This window comes from Xyrauchen texanus, chromosome 18 (genome assembly GCF_025860055.1).
Source record: "Xyrauchen texanus isolate HMW12.3.18 chromosome 18, RBS_HiC_50CHRs, whole genome shotgun sequence".
Taxonomy (NCBI): domain Eukaryota; kingdom Metazoa; phylum Chordata; class Actinopteri; order Cypriniformes; family Catostomidae; genus Xyrauchen; species Xyrauchen texanus.
In genome coordinates, this window is record NC_068293.1 from 42,938,321 (window position 1) to 42,958,828 (window position 20,508).

At 39.7% G+C, this 20,508-nt stretch overlaps 1 protein-coding gene across 5 annotated transcripts in view; it reads right to left on the minus strand.

The window, feature by feature from the left end:
- The window catches only part of LOC127658658 (protein TANC1-like), a 260,584-nt gene extending 245,373 nt beyond the window's left edge, over positions 1-15,211 (minus strand). For all 5 annotated transcript variants that reach the window (XR_007972434.1, XM_052148063.1, XM_052148061.1 and 2 more), the window contains exon 1: positions 15,129-15,211. The gene's annotated coding sequence lies outside the window, so the exon portion shown is untranslated. The remainder of the gene's footprint in view (positions 1-15,128) is intronic.
- Between the last annotated feature and the right edge of the window lie 5,297 nt (positions 15,212-20,508).

Consider the following 20,508-nt stretch of genomic DNA (forward strand, 5'->3'; position numbering starts at 1 on the left):
TGGCGGTTTCACAAAGATAGACTTTGACTAAGGCTTAGATATAGTAGATAGTCAGACTTCAGATAGACATCTAAATTAGAGCGTTGCACAAAGCACTTAAGACTCTGACTATCTTAAGTAGTACTACACTGCAATGCATTCTGGGTAAAATAAGACACTTTTCAAAACAAAAAACATGGCGGATCGAGTAAGTGCATTCAACCGCTCAGTGCAGTTTACACCAGCGGAAAATATGTGTTTGTTGGAGGAGTATAATATTTACAAGGACATTTTATTTGGAAAATTTAACGGAGAATGTAGCAATAAAAAAAGTGTTTAATTTGGAAAAAGATTGCGACGACAGTAAACAGCGTTAATCCGACCGTTGAGCGGAGCGTTAAAGGCGTACAGAAAAGGTACAAAAACATGGTACAAGATGCCAAAAAAGAAATATTCAGGAGAAAGTATCCAAAAGCGGGAGGAGGACCCCAAGAGAAACTTAAGGACACCACTGAAATGGTGATGACTATTTATGGTGGACAGTCAGCCTATGTTCTGGGGGATAAGCGGAGGACGGGAAAGTGGAGTGTGTGGCGTCAACATCGACGTCACCGGCGGAGTTCCCTCAGCCACTGACAGCAGCACCCGCCTTGTCAAGAGGAAGAGCCAGACAGTCAAGAGGAGAATACAGGTAACTGCGGGTGATTGTTTTAAAGAAATCAGTTTGTTTTATACTTTTGCTTCATTGCCGTCGATTTGATGCTAATAAAGTCAAGTTGATGTATGCTTGTGTGAACCGGTAAGCTTGCTAGCCAGCAAATAAACGTGAACAACGTATGTTCTAAGTCTGCAATTTATATAATGTAGGAATCCGATTCATGAAGCAAGTTAGTAGGGCTGGGCGATATATCGCATCACATTGATATGCGCATCTCGTCAGTAAAGCCGGTTCCTTGATTAGTAGTAAATCACCTTCACCTGCTTTCAGATGGAGCGGCAAAAAGTGATCTAATGGTGTTGGTTATATTATGACAAGCATCATTTGAACTTTATGTTTGTGATTTATGCTGTTGGTTACAGTATAACTGTGATTCTGCATAAATATCCAGAATTTTGGATATAGGCCTACTATAAAGGATTTCTTAAAAGTTGTTTAAAAAAAACTTTCTTTTAGGCACATGCAAATAAAAGAAAACGCGTGCAAATAGAAAAAAGTGTGGAAATAGAAAAACGCATGCAAATAGATCAAGGAACCGGCTTTACTGACGAGATGCATAACAATGTCATGCGATATATCAGCCCACCCCTACAAGTAAGGTAATGTTATGTCTGTACTTATTTTTAGTGACCCTGTCTTTGACTTGGGACCGAAGCGAGGCAGTGGAGGAGGAGCCGGGTGAGAGACGGGAGGGACGGGAGATAAAGAGTCTGAGTCAGCGTCAGCGTCAGGATCAGCATCAGCTACAGCTGCTGGTCCCGTGGTTTGCACATCAGTGTCGAGAGGAACAACTATGTCAATGGTGCTAGACAAACAATACAGAAATCTTGAACTGGAAGAGAGGAAATTGCTGCTCTGAGATTGAAGTTTTACAGCTTCAGAGAGATAAATTAAAATTAGACTTGCACAAACAGTCACTGGAGTTGTAAATATCTTGAATACTTCCAATAAGACAATGAGGTATTTTAGGCTAATTCTTTTCTGTGTTTTTTAAAGCAGTTTTAAAAGTTAATATGTTGAGTAGGCCTGCTTCTAATCTGCCTTATTAGTTTTACACAGGTTAAGAGTTTGAGCGGTAGATATGTTGTACTTTTAATAACCTTGATGATTTTGATATGAATGAAATGAGACACAAACGCTGTATAATTTATTGTACTAATTTATTGAATGAACAGTATGTCACTTGAGAAAACTTCAAAAATAAATATATATTTATTAAGTTGGTTGCTACTCATTTAAGCCTAATAGGTAAAGACAGACAACATGGTGGCCCACTTTGATGTGATTTTTGTTGTTGTTTTAGACATTGAAAATCCTGTCAACATACATCTGACCTTATATATCGACCGGTTCCATTCTGCTCCTCTAAATCTTCTCTGTCCTCCAGTTCATTGTGATTGTCATCTCTGATATCCTCTCCTTGAGGGTCAGGTAGCCGGAGATCCCTAATGATTAAGAAGTAAACAATTATGATTATAGCTGTAGAATGTGGTAAATAGTTATTCAATTAGGCCTATTGAAAATGGCTAGCAATTTAAATTGTTTGTTTTCAGGTAGGCCTACCTGCTATGTTATGCAGCACAACAGTCGCACAGATGATGTTACACACTCTGTCAGGTGCCATTCGCAATTCCCCATGTAGACAATGGAAACGCCTCTTCAGTACACCAAATGCCCGCTCTACAGTGTTACGAAGTTGAACAGTGTGCTGCGTTGTAGTTTCTCTGTGCAGGTGTAGTAGGATTCAGGAAGGGAGTTAGGAGCCAAGGTTTTAGAGGGTAGCCAGAGTCCCCAACAGGACCCCATCGATAATGCCTTGCTCAAATGCACGGAAAAGTTGAGAATTTTGAAGAATTCGAGAGTCATGAATTGATCCAGGCCAGCGCGCCACACAGTTGAGGAACCGGAGATCAGAATCACAAACAGCCTGAATGTTTAGGCTGTGATATCCTTTCTATTCACAAACAAATGTTCATGAGCTGTTGGAGCCTGGATTCTGACATGTGTCCCATCAATTGCTCCAACAACATTGGGAAATCTTGCTATGCTGAAGAACCCTCTTTTGACTCTGTTCAGCTCAGCCAGTTGGTTTGGAAACTGAGGGAGCTTATTTGAAAGTGCCCTTGATACCCTGTATACCACCCGTGACACAGAAGCTTTGCTGAGACCCACTGTGTCACCAACAGCATTCAGAAACGTTCCTGTTGCATAAAATCTCAGCGCAGTGCAAACCTGTAGCACTGCTGGGATGCTGTGGCTTCTTGAAGTGGCAGGGCTCAGTACTTCAGCTAATTCATCTGTCAGACTCAGTATAGCTTCCTTGGGCAAACGAAACCGACCGATAAAGTCCTCATTATTATATATTTCCAGTAGGTTACTGCGGTCCCTAAAAACCCTTTCCCTTCTCATAGCTCTCTCCATAACGTCGTCATCAAACCACAAATTATGAGCCATTTTCCCTTTTCTTTTGGCTGTTTGTAATGTAACTGATTGCTACTGTTGGTTGCCAAGGTAACATAGAGTCTTAGACCTAAGTTAGCCTGGGGGTAAGGTGTCTAATTTTTTTGGTCTAAATTAAGTCAGTCTTTACTTTTGTGAAACTGTCTAAATTGCATTAGACTAGTCTATGAGCAAATTTTAGACTTGTCTAACACTATAGACCGGTCTAAAATAGCTTTGTGAAACCGGCTGCTGATTGCAAACTACAAATCTGAGCACAGTTTAAGACATTGTTCAGATTTCTTTGGAAACTCTAGAGGCGGCACATGCGAGATTACTGGGGTCTTTTTACCTGGAGAAAAACCGAGAAAGAGGACAGTTGGGCATTCAATCTCTCTATAAGAAACAACTGATATATTGAAAATATACAATTATGGGGAAGTCAAATGACATATAATGGTCCCTACACATTAAACTGGGACAGGAGAAAGTATTTTACATGGAACAAAACACACACCACCTACAAACTCTGTATTGTGGAAATTTAGAGGAGAAGACTGATGAAAATACACGTTTTTCAACATCCACACCTTTGCTTCTGACTAATCCAAAATAAGCAGAGATGATCTTTCCATTGTTGCAGTTTTACCCCCCATAAATAGTGTTAATCGTACCATCTGCAGAGCAGAGCACAGGAAACGGACGTGGCATTGTTTTAGTGATTGCCTCCGGCTTGTTCCACTCAAAACTTCAACCATCAGAGCATAGGCGAGCCCTGTGTATATCCGCTAGCCTTAGACAATTAGAGCGGGGTCAACGTCCTACAAATGCCAAGATCTACTTATTTACACACTTTTCATTCTCTCGAATCAAGCTCCTCTTGTCATTAAGCTATTCTACATGAATGATTCCTCAGAGTCTGTCTCCAGCACCACGACTAGTGACCAAGATGGGTTTTTGTAATGGCCGATGCCGATATCCAGAGAGCAGGATACAATGCCGATATATATCACACAATTTAATTTAGTAAATAAAAAACATAAAATTGCTCAAAATAAATAAACTCTTGTTTAGCACTATATTGTATTTATTGTATGGAGTGGTGGTGGTGTAGTGGTCTAAGCACATAACTGGTAATCTGGTAATCAGAAGGACACTGGTTCGAACCCCAGTCACCACCATTGTGTCCTTGAGCAAGGCACTTAACTCCAGGTTGCTCCGGGGGGATTGTCCCTGTAATAAGGGCTCTGTAAGTCGCTTTGGATAAAAGCGTCTGCCAAATGCATAAATGTAAATGTAAATGTATGTAAATGTATTTAAATGGTAGATAGCAGTTTCTTCTGATATCTGTTTAGTCAACAAATGTTAGTAATTTATTTGCACATGAAGAAGGAAATAACAGTACACACAGTAATCCAGCAACCATGGATTGCATGTCCATGTTAGCAATCGCATTTACACCAAAAAAAATATTGAATCAATCCAATTGTACATACAGTGCATAGTGAATAAGACATTTACTCATAGCACACGTGAAGCGCTTTTACTTTGAAGTTGCACCAAAGACTATTTAGCAAAGACGGCCCACTTCTATTAAAATGAATGTGAGAAATTAGAACGCCCAACAGCAGTCAACGGATGTAGACAGGAAGTCCCGCCTAACAGGTGAAAGAGCCAATCACCCTTTATATACAGACATCGCCTGTCAATCAACCCAAGAACGCGCATGCGCATTAGCTATAAAAACTATTTTGTCTGACAGTGTTGTCAGATTTTTTTTCTGCTGATTTGAAATATGTTCTTTGATTGTAATCTTGACCAAGTGATTTGGAGATTCTGGTTTTTCCTTTGATGATTGATATATTTTTTTATATTCTTTTATCTGCTCTTTTCTTTCTTTGTGTTCCTTATGTTTTAGTGTAACTGATATTACTCCGTTTATAACATGTTTACTTCATAACATAAAAAAGATATTCATATGTAGATCCCTTATTAGCAGCTGTTCCTATGGACCGCAATACGGTTTCCACACAAAAGCAGTTTATGCAGCAAGGAGCTCATTCTGAGGCATCTACTCCATTTACTTGCATTCAAACAGCTCTCCTTGTTGACCGTTCCAAGGTGGCGCTGCAGTTGACCTATACAAACCAGCCATATGAGGCATCAATGTATGAATATCTATGCTCCTCTATTGTAAACAATACAGTGCTCCTGAACTTTTTGTATTGCCAATATGCTTACGTCACACGAGAGGCAGCGTGTATTCAACCATCCTGAATTTTTTGTAAAATAAAGTTGTTACCCACACCTAGCATTTCCCTTCAGAAGACATTAATTAATTAAAGAGTTGTATGGATTACTTTTATGGTGGCTATATGTGCTTTTTGGAGCTTCAAAAATTTGGCACCCATTCACTTACATGTATGGACCTACAGAGCTGAAATATTTTTCCAAAAATCTTCATTTGTGTTCTGCTGAAGAAATACAATCACACACATCTGGAATGGCATGAGGGTGAGTAAATGATGACAGAATCTTCATTTTGGGTTGAACTATCCCTTTAAAGCAAATCTAATCATCTCAAGGTTGAGAGAACCTAATTCAGCTGGTTCCCTGATTCACCCACTTAAAACATCAGGACTCAAACCAGCTTCCATTAAGACGACATGCAGCTGAGAGGACTGATCACAGGTCTAAGACCACAGACAGCACACAAACAGCCAGCTTTCAACACTACAAGTTAAGTGACTCACTCGCCTCTTTAGGGCAAGAAATTAAGTCATGCTGATGCTGGCGAGTTTAGATCTGACTAAATAATCTCCAAATGAGAAAACTCTTTTGAAAACACTTTATGAGTCAACTAAAAAATACATTTTAATTGGGCTCTGGGGTTGGTTCAGAGGACAAGCAGGACATATTTTAGGACTAAGACACCTGAGGGCTCACTTTTGACAGTAATAGACAATAAACACAATAGACAGTAAAACCATTAGAGCGCGTCTGAAAAAAAATCCTTTACACTTTAATTCTTGTAGGACCATAATTCCATCTTTTTAGTGTTTAAAGTCAAGTCAGGTTTATTTCTAAAAGCACATTTAAAACAACAAAAGTTGACCCAAAGTGCTGTACAGCAGCAGGCCCTGGTAGTGTCCCATTTCTGGACCGGTTGATATATTAGGTGTCACTTTATATCATGTTTTATCCAATTGTTTTTTTAATAACAAACAAGATGTCTAAACTAATATTTTTAAATATTGCAGGAATACAGATTTGTTAAACTTGAATCTAATTCAAACACCTATTAATAGGATTAAAAAAAACGTGTTAATGACCTGTACAAAGAGGAAGAAAAAAAAAAAAAACGTGAGAATGAAACGCTATTCCCAAAACTTGGTCTGGAGAAAGTTGAGACATGTTTTCACTCAGAATTTACAGTTGCACCTGAGGCTGTGGAAACTAAATCAACCTGACAAGACAACATTCATTCAGTCCAACATATACACACCATAGAAACAGAAAACCCATTGCTTCCCTTGGAAATAAAATCCCATATAGTCTCCACTTACACTCACCTAAAGGATTATTAGGAACACCTGTTCAATTTCTCATTAATGCAATTATCTAATCAACCAATCACATGGCAGTTGCTTCAATGCATTTAGGGGTGTCCTGGTCAAGACAATCTCCTGAACTCCAAACTGAATGTCAGAATGGGAAAGAAAGGTGATTTAAGCAATTTTGAGCGTGGCATGGTTGTTGGTGCCAGACGGGCCGGTCTGAGTATTTCACAATCTGCTCAGTTACTGGGATTTTCACGCACAACCATTTCTAGGGTTTACAAAGAATGGTGTGAAAAGGAAAAACATCCAGTATGCGGCAGTCCTGTGGGCTGAAAATGCCTTGTTGATGCTAGAGGTCAGAGGAGAATGGGCCGACTGATTCAAGCTGATAGAAGAGCAACTTTGCCTGAAATAACCACTCGCTACAACCGAGGTATGCAGCAAAGCATTTGTGAAGCCACAACACGCACAACCTTGAGGCGGATGGGCTACAACAGCAGAAGACCCCACCGGTACCACTCATCTCCACTACAAATAGGAAAAAGAGGCTACAATTTGCAAGAGCTCACCAAAATTTCACAGTTGAAGACTGGAAAAATGTTGCCTGGTCTGATGAGTCTCGATTTCTGTTGAGACATTCAGATGCTAGAGTCAGAATTTGGCGTAAACAGAATGAGAACATGGATCCATCATGCCTTGTTACCACTGTGCAGGCTGGTGGTGGTGGTGTAATGGTGTGGGGGATGTTTTCTTGGCACACTTTAGGGCCCTTAGTGCCAATTGGGCATCGTTTAAATGCCGCGGCCTACCTGAGCATTGTTTCTGACCATGTCCATCCCTTTATGGCCACCATGTACCCATCCTCTGATGGCTACTTCCAGCAGGATAATGCACCATGTCACAAAGCTCGAATAATTTCAGATTGGTTTCTTGAACATGACAATGAGTTCACTGTACTAAAATGGCCCCCACAGTCACCAGATCTCAACCCAATAGAGCATCTTTGGGATGTGGTGGAACGGGAGCTTCGTGCCCTGGATGTGCATCCCACAAATCTCCATCAACTGCAAGATGCTATCCTATCAATATGGGCCAACATTTCTAAAGAATGCTTTCAGCACCTTGTTGAATCAATGCAACGTAGAATTAAGGCAGTTCTGAAGGCGAAAGGGGGTCAAACACAGTATTAGTATGTGTTCCTAATAATCCTTTAGGTGAGTGTATATGGAGGGGAAAACATAGCTTTAAGAATAGGTTCTGTATTAAGAAAATCAATTATAATGACTCAAGGCCTTCAAACAGATCAAGTCCAGATAAGTGGTTACATACTGTTATCTGACTGAAGTCAAATATTAAGTTCCCCAGTAGAAAGTCTATTGGCAATCTCTAACTATAAAGTACACAACAGTTTGTCACCTATTTTAATGGGAGCAGATCTTTACTGTAACATCTACCAAAAAGGCTGGGCGACATCTATAAAAGTTACGCTATATCTAAAAATGCCCATCATTCTGACTAAATTCGATATATACTGTACTTTATCTCTATGTATTTGCACTGAAATGGCTTAAAAGGGCCAAAAGAGATGTTTATAGTCAAAGGGCCCATCATTTCAAACTGCAATTGATGTCAAGTAGATTTAAAATATTTAAATGTAGGACATATGCTCAATAAACGATGTGCAGACGGTCCACTCATTAGCGATGAGCAAAACGATAAAGTCTCTAGGGAAGTGTCTCAGCTGTTGGCCGCACACGGCTACCACCAGACCTACCAATGGTGTAGGGAAAAGTAAAAAAAACTTAAGTGACTACAGAACCATCAAGGAAAAGTGGACGTGGTTCGACCAAATGAACGCTACTTAAACTGGTGAGCAATGGGAGGGAGAGTGCCCTGGACACGATGGAGGATGGTACGTTTTGTTATGCTAACTCTATACTCTGCTTGAAAGCTTCACTTTATTTAGTTGACCAGCTACTGGAAGCTTCTAAAACATCCAGCCCAATTTAACTGTTACACTTGTTGCATTTATGCATATTTACATTTACATTTATGCATTTGGCAGATGCTTTTATCCAAAGCGACTTACAGAGCCCTTATTACAGGGACAATCCCCCCGGAGCAACCTGGAGTTAAGTGTGTTACTCAAGGACACAATGGTGGTGGCTGTGAGGTTTGAACCAGCGACTTTCTGATTAACAGTTATGTGCTTTAACCCACTACGCCACCACCACTCCAAATTATGCATTTAAGCACAATGAGCTAGTAGCTAACAGCAAGCGGTTGTGTTATTGTTTTGGTCAGTTTGTGTCGTGTTTAAGATGATGTCACGGCAGTAGAGGTGGTGCCAGCCTATAATCCCACCCACGTTGAGGGGCACTAAACTGCAGTGGAAATGCAAGCTCAGAAATGTAAAGCGAGTACAGTTGAGGCTAGTCGATCCATAACGTGCAGTGGAAAAGTGCCATTTGATACAATCATTTGGACCCCAAATCTCACAATCTGAAGAACAAAATAAAATAAACAAACTAATAAAAAATATGAGAGAAATTACAGCTAATTCAAAAGGAAGAACACTGGATAGAACAGACAGGGGTAAAAGGGGTAAAGCATAAGCTAACAAAGTTTATCAGCATAAAAAAAGAAAACACTTATAACCTTTACAGGTAAAGCCTAATTTTTACACCACTATGGCACAAAATGCAAGTCCAATGTGTTCTTATCTGACCCAACTGGTCTAGGCATCACAACATTGGCTCAATCAATTGCATAAGTTTGGGGCAGGGCTACCTGCTTGTCCAAACAATGGAGGATGGGAGAGTGTTTGAAACTTGTTCATTGTTTTCCTCTATTCTGTTTGGTGCTGCTAGTGTGCACACACCACCTTTAACCTAACAAGTAACTCATTATTATTAAGGTATCAAAGATCAGTCTCTGTTTAAACCCAAAATTAAAATACATTTTGTTTTGAGAAGCCTAACTTGGAAATACAGACCACTTAAAGCATTCTGACCTTTAGAATAAGTTTATTTCCCAAGTGACGGCATCAAGAGTGCACAGCTGAACGAGACACACACAACACAGCTTTCGTTTTCGAAGTAAAGCAACCCTCTCCCGGACCACTACCACAATGTTATTAAATTAGCTTTTATCTGCAAGCCACCAAAGCACCATAAAAATGTCCCATTGTGATGTACGAGCCCACTGACAACCAGCCCCTTTCATTAATGACAGGGACGGAGCCAGAGAGGACAATTAAGAAATCTCACTTTCATTCTAGTTGGCACCGCAGCACCATTAGCTCTGTGGGACACAGAAAACTTCATTTTCTAACATTTGTTTTAAGTCTTAAAATATATTTGTGGGGGGTCTGGGTAGCTCAGCTAGTAAAGACGCTGACTAAAACAACTGGAATCACGAGTCTGAATTTTGGGTGTGCTGAGTGACTCCAGCTAGGTCTCCTAAACAACCAAATTTGCCCGGTTGCTATGGAGGGTAGAGTCACATGGGGTAACCTCCTCATGGTTTCTATAATGTGGTTCACTCTCGGTGGGGCGCGTGGTGAGTTGTGTGTGGATGACGTGGAGAATAGCGTGACGCCTCCACACGTGCTATGTCTCCACGGTAACCTGCTCAACAAGCCACGTGAGAAGATGCGTGGATTGACGGTCTCAGACGCGGATGCAACCGAAATTCATCCTCTGCCACCTGGATTGAGGCGAGTCACTACGCAACCACGAGGACTTAGAGCGCATTGGGAATTGGACATTCCAAATTGGGGAGAAAAGGGGAGAATATATATTTGTGCCTGGCAGCTATATTTAAAGGGATAGTTCACCCAAACTTCTCTCATTATTTACTGACCCTTATGATATATTTACATTACATTTATCCATTTGGCAGACGCTTTTATCCACTTACAGTGCACTTATTACTGGGACAATCCCCCCGGGGCAACTTGGAGTTAAGTGTCTTACTCAAGGGCACAATGGTGGTGGCCGTGGGGTTCGAACATGTGACCTTCTGATTAACAGCCCTGTGCTTTAGCAACTACGCCACCACCACTCCAGTATGTGATATCCCAGGTATGTGACTTTCTTTCTTCACCAGAACACATTTGAATAAAAATAGAAAAATATCTCAGCGGGTCCTTAAAATGCAAGTGAATGGAGATTTCTCTTTTGAAGCTAGAAAAATCACAGACAGTCAGCATAAATGTCACCCATACTCTCCAGCAGTTACATTAATGTCTTCTAAAGCGATACCATCACTTTTGCTGCAAAAAATATCAATATTTAAGTAATTTTTATAACTCTAAATCATGCTTCCATTCTTCCTCGGTACACTGGTGGGACGTAATCGCATTGGCATTTGAAACACGCGAGAACTGACACACGTGCCAGAAAAGCAGCACTGTTTATAAGTGAGGAGGAACACTGTACAATAGCTTTACTGGTTTTGGTTTAGATCTGGATTTATCTGTTTCTTTTGTGTGCTTATCCTGGATGTCTCAACCGAGTGGAGAGCGTGAGATTGTCTCGGTATCCATGGCAACGTGAATACGCCACACGAGAGACCGCTAAGACTCAACCCTCTCCTGAAGCACTGGATTATATTTAAAAAAGTGCATAAATACTGATAATTTTTGCACCAAAAGCAATCGTGTAGCTTCAGAAGACATTCATTTAACCGCTGGAGTCTTTTTGGGTGAACCATCCCTTTAATAAAACAAACAGAGATAGAAGGGGACTTTTGAACTTAAATCTGTAAAGGCGTGGAGGAGAATGTGTCATATTTATTGTGACTCACACAAATGATGATTCTTCAAATTCAGAAGCCTTATCATTCAATTTTATCTGAATCGTTCAATTGAATCCTCTACAAAGCACATGCCTATTTCAACAAGACCTATCCACATGTACAGTATCAGCACCTGTTATTTGCCAATTGGCTATGAACCATGAGACGGGGGGTTCCCACACTTTTTGACAACTGAATGTCCATGACTTTCTATTCATTTGTGATAACTGGATATTAAGGATTTTTGTATTATTATTATTATTATTATAACCAGGCCCAGACAGAATCTCCAAACTTATTTTTCCACTGATTTGGGGTCAAAACTTAATCTGTGGAATAGATTTACGAATGGGACAGAACTGAAAAACTTCACTTTTGCTGCTAGCCGGAGGCATAATCAAATTTGTTAAAATATTTAATGAATGAACACAGAAGAGGTGGAGATGTGTTATTTTGTAGATGCCAGCAGTTCCAGTTCGGAGGAAATCATTAGAGCTTTCTTTGGGAATTTGCGGGTGCAGATTCAGTAGTGTGGGACAGTTGATGACTGATTAACCGTCATTAACCATCAATAGAATTAAGTTAATTAATTACAATCGAAAAAATCTTGACTTACGATTTGCCAATTTACAAAGAAAGCAACAAAGAGATAAAACAGAGGATTGAAACAGCTAAGCTAGCTAATAGAAGCTAATATAAACAAGTGTGTCACTTTAAGACTCTGAAACTGTCGTTATTCAAATCTATAGTATCATATTTGTGAATGCCGATGATTTTACAAACTATCAAAACAAAAACATGCTAGCTTAATCAACAGTCACGCTTCATCTAAGTATCGTATTATCCCAAAGTAAACAAATTAATTTGGTTACTGAACATGCATGACACTCTACTGTCGCTTGTAGTTACCGGATACGAATATCGTAGTCCTTAATCGATATGGGTCAAATTTCGATTTCAGTTACCAATAACTGGAATAAACATTAAACAGTTATACTTAGTGTACAAATATCTCCATTAAGACAAAAACAATCAGCACAAGTATTTTACTAAAGAACTTTCCATGACTTTTCCAGGATGTGTAAAATGTTTCCAGGTTTTTCCATGAGCGTGGGAACCATGTACAGAGTAAAACCATGGTAAGCTTTCCTGAGGGTAAAAAAAAGGAGTGCCATCTGTCAACAAAACACAACCAACCCTCATGACTCAGTTCTGGAGAGGAGATGAGGACATTCAAACTCCAACACAGCTTTTCTACAAACCCTGAGGGATCTCTACCTCTCCATGATGACTATTTAAACTTAAGAGCTGCAAGTTTTGAAAATAAATTAAAACGTAGACAACCTGCCTTCAAGCATTTAAATCAAAAGGAACATAAATTCAGTCCGGTGTGTCCAAACTTTATACTAAATCTGTACATGGTATCTGCATTCTGAACTGACGGCAAGAACTGTTTTGATTGAAATCATAACTAACACAAACTATGTGAAGAATGGAGCAAAAATAGCTCCCATTTAAATTTGTAAATCCCAAAGTGAAACACTTCACAGTCATCAGCAGTGATTGTATCAGGCTGTAATACTATAGTACTTTTGTACAGATACCGGTATATCCTTAACATGCCATGATATGATATTTCCATTACTTCCAATGGTACATTACATTTACATTTATGCATTTGGCATAGGCTTTTATTCAAAGCGTCTTACAGTGCACTTATTAAAGGGACAATCCCCCCCGGAGCAACCTGGCACAATGGTGTTGGCTGTGGGGATCAAACCGGCAACCTTCTGCTTGCAAGTTTTGTGCTTTAGCCCACGACACCAGAACCGGCAACCTTCTGCTTGCAAGTTCTGTGCTTTAGCCCACGACACCAGAACCGGCAACCTTCTGCTTGCAAGTTCTGTGCTTTAGCCCACTGCACCTGAACCAGCAACCTTCTGCTCACCAGTTTTGAGCTTTAAGGCCCAGGTATACTTCAATTTGCATGTTCTGTTCCATCTCACAGACCGCTAGTGCGCACAGCTTTGAAAGTCTACCTCACGCAGATGGGCATGAATGGACACGTTTGACACATGCGCAGTACAATTGCTTTGTTATACGCTACCAGAAGTTAGAGGGCAGCACCAAGTTGTGTCATTTCCAGGACATCCACTCTGAAGGATAAAGAAGCCATTAGAGCAAGCAACATCAACAACAACAAAACGATGGAGAAGGATATGTTCTTTGACGACTGCTTGACAGTACAGCCCAACTGTGCATATTGCCACCTAGCGGACTCTTCTATCTAAACAATCAACCTTACGCGATGCACGCTTGTCTGCGTGGACAGTAAAATCTGGCTGCACGCAGACACCGTGGTGCGAGGACATCCGTGGACACTAGGGGGTTACACTAGCTGTGCATAAGGTCTCACTTAAGTTGAGATGTAAAGTTCACACTAAGGCTTAGTAAACACTAGTTAGTCTGTAAATAAGTCACTGCTTAATTTGGTTGCACCACCTTTTCTTAAGGCAAGACTTAACTAGTATGTCGTAAGCTCTGTAAGTGTTAGTGTAGTCGCATAATATGGCGTTTACTTGTATTGATCTAATAAACAGCCTTCAAATTTGCACACAGAAGTGTTAAAAAGCCATGAGCTTTAATTTGATCTTGTTACAGTTGATGCTCAAACCTTTTTTGCTCACGTAATTGTCAGCTGTAATAAATTATATCCCCATTAAAATATGTAAACCAACATCAGCATATAGGATATGTCGAAAGGACTGAAGCTTGTCAACCAAACATGAGTTCATTGATGTCATTAAATGAGTCTGCTTTTTTATTCCATCTGTTGCTCCTGGTCGGATTGTTCCGTAAATATTTAGTTTATATGTAGGGTTATGTTCAACATAAGTTTAATGGTGCAACGCTAAAATATTTAGTAGTGTGTAAATTGTGACTTAGTGCCCATTTATGCCACAACTAGGCTGAGTTGTAACTTACCTATAGCTGGTGCAACCGGCCGCTGATGACGAAAATTACGTCACGCGGACTGTTCGCGGACAGGCGAAGTATACTTTGGGCTTTAGCCCACTACGCCAGAACCGGCAACCTTCTGCTTAGCAGTACTGTGCTTTAGCCCACTACGCCACCACCACCACCACGTACTACGGTACATGTCCAAACAACATAGTAGTACCATGGTATACGTCAATAACTAAACATGATGTCAATACCATTGGTACTTTTCTTTAAAGTGACAATTCCCACACTCACTCGAGATGGTGCCAAGCTGGACACACTAACAGAGCATCAAGACGTGCCAAACAGTCATCAGTCTCTCTGCAAAAGTACATTCAGGCCGTTTAACCCACATTTTCACACACACACACACACACACACACACACACACACACACACACACACACACACACACACACACACACACACACACACACACAATATACCGCAAGTATTCCAAGCTAAGGTAAATCCTAAAGATACAATCCGCGACATATTCTCAGTTTGATCTGAGATCTGTGATTGCGGGCGAAAAAAAAGACGGTAACAAACTCCAATTTGAACCAGAAGCGTTTGAAAAGGTACGGGAACTCTTTGGTAAACACTCTGAAAATGTAAAGGTAAATTACCTGAGAAATGTCATGAATAATCCGTGAGGCAAAACTTTTCGCGTGCGCTGCTCCTCTCTCTCATACAGTGTAGAAGCGCGTGCTCCTCCCTCCAAGAGCGCGCGCATTGGTCTAATTCTAGAAGGTAACCACCCGGCAGCCTACATCTCGCGAGAGTCTCATTCGCTGTCATTAAGGTTAGGTTTAGGCTGGTAAGAGTTAATTCCATTGGTAGTTTTAGAAGTAGGGGTACGTAGGGTTTCTGGAGGACTCCAAATAAGAACAGTAAGCGCAGTGAGTGAACGTCGCATTCGGCTCTCGCGAGACTTTAGGTAACCAGGGGGTTATCTTCTTGTCACGACCGAGCACTGGCCATTAGCGCGCGCAGGAAGCATTCAACGCGAAATTATGTTTACTATCAAGGGACCACTCTCATTTAGTGAGGTATTTAACAACAGTAACAAAACTGAAACTCCACAGCTTTGAATATACCATTTTAAAAAAATGTGTTGTATTAATTTATTGGCATAATTATTGACTGAAAGCTAAAAATATATAAATAAAACACAGGCAAAACTGTTTTGCTGGTCTTAGCTGATTAAATATGACTTAGTATGTTCCTCTGGCCTAGTCTAAAACCAGTAGGCAGATATTATTAATGCTTTAAATGAATATTTAAAATAAAAATAAAATGATGTCATCATTTATTCAACCTCATGTTGTTCACATATCTTTCTTCCATGCATCTTGAAAGGAGATATTCAGCAGAGTGTCCAAACTGCTCTGTCAAACTGAGGTGCACATATGTTGTAGTAAACAGTATACTGTAATAAAGTAATGAGCCACAAGTGGCTTTGTGTTACAATGATTTTACCAAGGGTCAGAATGGTTTTAAGGCACGACGTAAAGTTGAAGCATTTCTTTCCTGGCATCTGAAAAAAATATATGTGTTGGAAAATGTTTAGTCAGCCTTAAAAGAACCCTAGAATCAGAGAACCATATGAAAGACCTTTTTTTCTCTTGATAGATTTACCACAGGATGGATGCTTATGCAGAGAATTCCTACGACATGTGTAACTACTGTAACAGAGGTTATGGCTGGCAGTAGATGTTATAAAGTCCTTAATGCAGTTTGACCTTTGCGTGTTTAAAACTCATGTGGTGAGTTTTAAATAGAGCCGTCCTGCACATGTTTGCAATAATGAGAGGTAGTAATTACAAATCAAAGTGAAATGAACATGCTCTTACCCTGTGGGTGTGTGTGCTGTGTGATCACTCATTTTAATGATCTTTTGGGAGCCATCTAAATAGTGACACCATATGAGAGAGAGAAGTAATGCATGCATGGTCGAGAGTAAAATATATACCTTATGTATACAGCCACTACATAAAGTTAACATGCAATATGCAGTATTATACAGTACAAATGTGCTTGTAATTTTACTGAAAGATATTGAAAACGGCCCTATATCAAGGTCAGAAATTAAGGGGAGCTTGGGGCAAAAATGTCACCAAAAATGCCCCTAAAATCCAAAATGTGGGAGTAAAAAAATGCCCTCATGATGTAACATCTGATATAGTTCTTAATGTTGTATTATAGTCATAGTTACATGTATTTTCCTATAAAATAGGAATTAATATTGATTTAATTCTTGGGGTAAGAGGCAATTATTATCATTCTTGAGAATTTGTATTTATTAATTAATCGATTAAATTAGTATTTGACAAACTGGTACTTTTGTTGGCTATATGTGGTACAGAATTATTTTCATACACTTTTTATAAAAAAAATTCAGGCAAATACAATGGCAGTCAATCCGTAAACATTAAAATACTCACTGTTTCAAAAGTATAGCCACAAGATGTAAACAATATGTGCGTTATCATGATGTTAGTGTGATAAAATTGCTTAATAATATTAACTCTGTAAAGTTATATCCAATATTACCAAATTTTCATGATGACAACTAAACCCTGTCATCCCAGTGTTGGATATTACACAGATAATGAGTAATTCATAATAAGCCATTTTATCACATTAAATGTTAAGATGTACAATGTTAACGTCTTGTGGCTATACTTTTAAAACAATGGACTGGCCCCATTCACTTCCATTGTAAAAAATAAACATGCAAAGAGTCAAAAAAATTGGCAGATGCTATTTGTACCCTGGTCAAATAATGATAGGTACTAATTGCACCCTGGTGCACATAGTGTCAGATACTATTTGCACCCATATATAAATACTAACATACAGTCTATGAGCATCACTGCAGTGTGTTTAAAGTGTTTATTTAGTGCCCAAAGACACACTACATTAACCCCTACCCCTAAACCTAACCTTAACCTTACCTTAGAGAAAATAAGCTTGGACCATGGTATTGTTTTGTAAAATTACAGTAACCACAAAATGAACCATGGTTACAATATTACCACCATATTGCTGTGGTAACATCATGGTACATTGCATTAAAACTATGGTTTCTGCCAAAAACATGGTTACTACAATATTAGTAATGCTGTGATGCAATCTCACGCAAGCAATGTCGAGCTGCGGGAACGAGTCAGTGGCGGAGCTAGGGGGTGGCCACCATGGGGAATTGCCGAATGGCCGCGGCCACCCCATTGGCCACTCCACTCGCAAACGCAGTTGCTGTATTAGTCATTTTTTTTGGCTTAATATTCTCACAATGTAGTTATTTAGAGGTAAAATCATCTCTGTGCAAAGGTACAAACTTAACATGTGCACACAACAAGGTCGCCGCACCTCTCCGTCCCGGGTGTCATTGTATGGCACCCAGAGTCCGACGATATAAAAATGCTGCCCGAACATTTCTGTGCCACCACAGACTGATCGCTTGTCTGCCTGGCCACCCCTTTGAAAAACTCCTGGCTCCGCCCCTGGAATGTGTACGATTAACAGACCCGCCTCCGGATCAAGCCCTTCTCTGCACTCCCCGACATTCATCGGTCCGTGACCAAATCACTGCGATGAAATCAACATTTATAATCATTCATATTCATTATTTTAAGTAGTATTAATGGGAATAGTAAGAGTGGAAACAGCAAATCGGATGGGATAAAATGCGGTTTCGAACCACTGTCGCTGCGACAAACTAAACATTCAAAAATCACCTTTACACCCCACATCACAGCAGCAACACCTATTGTTAAGTTTGTCATATATTTCAATAGTTGCACCAGACTATTGGGGTGCAAATAGCTGCACTGTAGTTGCACGGGGTGCAAATAGTCCCTCCGAAAACATTTTTGGTGGTAATCAACATGCCACAAATGCTATCCAATGAGTTTAAATTGTACTGAACATTCCTGTAAGTAGATTATTATTATTATTATATCATTTTGTATAAGTTATTAAAAATATAGAGTCACCAAAATGCTATTAATTCATTGTCTAATTACACCTAATCTTTCTAACCATCATAAACCAGCCATCCATAAATTTAGAGATATTAATCTGGAATTAAAGTGTTTTAAATAATGCGGTTTTGATATGCACCATTCACACAGTCTTTTCTATCGTCCTCTGACTCTGGACCTCTATTCTCTTATAGAGCATTCAGTTATATGCAGTAATCCTGTTGTAATCTATAAGCAAGCCGACAACACTGACACACACATACATTCTCTCACACACACCTGTCAAAATTGTCAGTCGTATAACAATCACTGCAGCAGGCAACAAGTGTGTGAGTATGTGAACCCCGTTATTACAGTTGCATGTGGTGTGCTGCTCTGGTCAGCAGCTGCTGAGTTTGATTTGTGATGTGGCTGTTTTCCCACATGAAGGCTTCTCTTAACAAATGCAGCTAGTGTGAGGTGAAACATTAAAAACACACATCTAAGAGCCCTGATGGATGTGTTAAGCTTACTGTTACATCACGCTGCTCTGATACGACTTTAAAGGAATACTTTTTACTACTTATTTACTCACCTTCATGTTGTTCCAAACCCGTATGTTGTTATTGTTGTTCGTGGAAAGAATCTTTACATGGCTCTTTTCCTTGCCACGACAGTTCATCAAGATCTTACATTGTCTTTCAAGAACAGACCAAAATTGTTTTAGCTTTTGCCTAAAAATATCCCCCTCTCAATTCTGCAAAATCAAACACATACCACCACAATACTCTTACTAATTCAAAACAGCAGTTGCATGTACAGTGAAATACCAGCAGCTGCGATTCCCAGACATTTACTGTAAAAACACGGTAACCATGATTCAGGCTTTATGGGATGTAATTTTGATGCCTATATTTTACGGTTCACTACTGTTATTATTAAATGATAGAAACTTAATATACATATCTTCTGGAACAATAAAAGTAATTTTTTATTGTAATTATTTACCGTAGTTTAACGTAAAAAGTAAATGTTTCCCATGTTAAACATAACACATTGTTACAGTTAATTATACAGTAAAAATCATATTTTTTTACATTATATATATATATTACAGTATTTTACAGTACAATTGTCTTGTTAAATATGTATAAAAAAAAATTTTTTTGGAATGTCCAATTCCCAATGTACACACTAAATCCTCATGATGGCGCTGTGATTCACCCTTAGTCCGGGTGGCAGAGTACGCATCCTCGCGAGAGCACGCAGCTGCCTCCGCGATCTGAGACCGCTCTACTGCGCTATATCACGCGGGCTTCGCCAGGCACGCCATCAGCGGAAGCACAGCGGTGTGGAGGCTTCACACCACCCACCGTGGGCAACAACGCTCCAACTCACCACACACCCCACCAAGAGCTTAACCACCTTACAGCAATCACAAGGAGGTTACCCCGTGTGACTCTAAACTCCCTAGCATCCGGGCCAATTTGGTTGCCTAGGAGACCCGGCTGGAGTCACTCAGATTCGAACCAGCTGAACTCCAGGGTGGAAGCCAGTGTCTTTACCATTAAAATTTTTTTACCGTATGTGCTAAGGTTTAAATGTATTTTAAATGTAGCATTTTTACATTATTTTACCATTCAAATTACGGACATTTTTACAGTGAATACTTTGCACAGTACACAAATTCTCTGTACATACAGTATTCAAAACCAGAGGACTACATTATGGAGTGGTGGTGGTGTAGTGGGCTAAAGCACATAACTGGTAAGCAGAAGGTTGCTGGTTCGATTCCCACAGTCACCACCATTGTGTCTCTTGAGTAAGGCACTTAACTCCAGGTTGCTCGGGGATTGTCCCTGTAATAAGTGCACTGTAAGTCACTTTGGATAAAAGCATCTGCCAAATGCATGAATGTAAATGTACTCTAAGTGTTTAGTATATATATATATATATATATATATATATATATATATATATATATATATATATATAAAGACCTTGCTTTGTGGGGCCCCCTTGTGACTCGAGGGCCCTAAGC